Raw genomic sequence first — 3,555 nt, forward strand, 5'->3', positions numbered from 1 at the left:
AAGAAAACAGCCACACACAAAAAGCCACAAAAAGAAATGGCTACAAACAAGTACCTTTCAATAATAACTTTAAATATAAACGGACTAAATGCTCCAACTAAAAGACATCGAGTGGCTGGATGGATAAAGAAACATGACCCATACATCTGCTGTCTATAAGAGACCCACCTCATTAGAAGGGACTCACACAGACTGAAAGTGAAGGGAGGGAAAAATATCTTTCAGGCAAATGGAAAGGAAAAGAAAGCTGGGGTAGCAATACTTATATCGGACAAAATACATCTCAAAGTGAAGGCCATAACAAAAGATAAGGAAGGCCACTTCATAATACTAAAGGGATCGATACAACAAGAGGATATAACCCTGATAAACATATATGCAACCATTGCAGCAGCACCCACATACATAAGAAAACTCATGCAAGATATCAGGGGAGAGATCGACAACAATACAATCATAGTAGGGGACTTTAATACACCACTGACATCACTGGATAAATCCGCTAGACAAACGATCAGCAAAGAAACAGCAATCCTAAATGACTCACTAGATCAGATGGACTTAATTGACATCTTCAGAACACTTCACCCCAAAGTCATGGAATATACATTCCTCTCAGGTGCTCATGGGACATATTCAAAAATAGACCACATATTGGGTCACAAGCAAAGTCTCCCCAAATTCAAGAAGATTGAAAACATAAAAAGCATCTTCTCAGACCACAATGGCATAATGTTAGAAATAAACTACAATAAAAACAACCGAAAATACTCAAACACTTGGAAGCTGAATAGCATGTTATTAAATATTGATTGGGTTACCAATGAGATCAAAGAAGAAATTAAAAACATCCTGGACACTAATGACAATGAAAACACAACAATCCAAAACCTATGGGACACAATGAAAGCAGTCCTGAGAGGGAAGTTTATAGCTCTACAGGCCTATCTCAAAAAACAAGAAAAAATAGTAATAAATCATCTAACTCTTCAACTCAAAGAATTAGCAAGAGAGCAACAAGAAAACCCCAGAGTGAGCAGAAGGAAGGAGATAATAAAGAGTAGAGCAGAAATAAATGGCATAGAGACCAAAAAAACAATACATAAAATCAATGAAACCAAGAGCTGGCTCTTTGAAAGGATAAAAAAGATTGACAAACCCCTAGCCAGGCTCATCAAGAAGCAAAGAGAGAGTTCCCAAATAAATCAAATCAGAAATGATAGAGGCGAAATAACAACAGACCCCACAGATATCCACATGTAGTTAAACAATACTATGGACAACTCTACTCCAACAAACTAGACAACCTGGAAGAAATGGACAAATTCCTAGGAAAATACAACATTCCAAAACTCAACCAGGACGAATCTAAAAAGAACAAAGTAGGTGGGATCTCAATACCAGATATCATGCTGTATTACAAAGCCACTGTTCTCAAAACTGCCTGGTACTGGCACAAGAACAGACATATAGATCAGTGGAATAGAATAGAGAGGCCAGAAATTAGCCCGAACCAATATGCTCAATTAATATTTGAGCATAGTCCTTTAAGTATTAGCCATTGCAATCAGACAAGAAGAAGAAATAAAAGGCATCCAAATTGGAAAAGATGAAGTAAAATTGTCCTTATTTGAAGATGACATGATATTATACATACAAATAACTATGGAAGAAATTGAAGCAGTCATCAAAAAGCTTCCAGCAAAAAAGAGCCCAGGACCAGACGGCTCAGGGGAGTTTTACCAATCTTTCAAGGAAGAAATAAAACCTATCCTCCTCAGACTACTACAAAAAGGTCAAGAGGAAGGAACACTTCCGAACACATTCTATGAAGCCAGCATCACCCTAATACCAAAACCAGGTAAAGACAACACAATGAAAGAGAATTACAGGCCAATATCCCTCATGAACAAAGATGCCAAAATCCTCAACAAAATCTTAGCAAATCGGATCCAGCAGTACATCAAGAGGATCATACACCATGACCAAGTAGGAATTATCCTAGGGATGCAAGGATGGTACAACACCCGTAAATCAATACACGTGATACATCACATAAACAAATTGAAAGAAAAAAACCACATGGTCATATCAATTGATGCAGAAAAAGCATTTGACAAAATCCAACACCCATTTTTGATAAAAACTCTCAGAAAGGTGGGAATAGAAGGATCATACCTCAACATAATAAACGCCATATATGACAGGCCACAGCCAACATCATACTAAATGGACAAAAACGAACACCATTTCCCCTAAGAACAGGAACAAGACAGGGATGCCCACTCTCACTGCTCCTGTTTAACATAGTCCTGGAAGTATTAGCCATTGCAATTAGACAAGAAGAAGAAATAAAAGGCATCCAAATTGGAAAAGAAGAAGTAAAACTGTCCTTATTTGCAGATGACATGATATTATACATAGAAAACCCTAGAGACTCCATCAAAAAACCACCAGACTTAATACATGAATTTGGTAATGTAGAAGGATACAAAATTAACCCCAAGAAATCTGTGGCATTTCTAAACACCAATAGTGAACTTGCAGAAAGAGAGATTATAAAAACAATCCCATTTATCATCGCACCAAAAAAATTAATACCTAGGAATAAGCTTAACTAAACAGGTAAAAGTCCTGTACTCAGAAAACTACAGGACGTTGAAAAAGGAGGTAGAGGAAGACATAAAGAGATGGAAGAACATACCGTGGTCTTGGATTGATAGAATCAACATCATTAAAATGTCCATAGTACCCAAAGCAATCCATAAATTCAACGCACTTCCCATTAAAATACTAATGGCCTACTTCAAAGATCTAGACCAAACTCTCCAAAAATTCATCTGGAATAAAAAAAGACCCTGAATACCTGCAGCGAACCTGAGAAAGAACAAAGCAGGTGGGATCTCAATGCCAGATATCAAGCTGTATTACACAGCCACTGTTCTCAAAACTGCCTGGTACTGGCACAAGAACAGACATATAGATCAGTGGAATAGAATAGAGTCGAGAAATTAGCCCAAACCAATATGCTCAATTAATATTTGACAAAGGAGGCAAGAACATACAATGGAGCAAAGATAGTCTCTTCAATAAGTGGTGTTGGGAAAATTGGACAGATATATGCAAGAAAATTAAACTAGACCACCAACTTGCACTGTACACAAGAATAAACTCAAAATGGATAAAGGGCTTAAATGTATGACATGAAACCATAACAATTCTAGAAGAATCCAAAGGCAACAAAATCTCAGACATATGCCGAAGCAATTTCTGCACTGATACAGCTCCTAGGGCAGTTGAAACTAAAGAGAAAATGAACAAATGGGACTACATCAAAATAAAAAGCTTCTGCACAGCAAAAGAAACCATCAACAAAACAACAAGAAAACCCACTACGTGGGAAAACATATTTGCCAACGTCATATCTGATAAGGGCCTAATCTCCACAATGTATAGGGAACACATACATCTTAACAAAAAGAAGATAAACAATCCAATCAAAAAATGGGCAAAGGATCTAAATAGACACCTTTCAAAAGAGAACATTCAGAAAGC

This window comes from Myotis yumanensis, unplaced genomic scaffold, assembly GCF_028538775.1.
Source record: "Myotis yumanensis isolate MYYU_CA2020_CCGP unplaced genomic scaffold, mMyoYum1.0.hap1 SCAF_24, whole genome shotgun sequence".
NCBI classification, from domain to species: Eukaryota; Metazoa; Chordata; class Mammalia; order Chiroptera; family Vespertilionidae; genus Myotis; species Myotis yumanensis.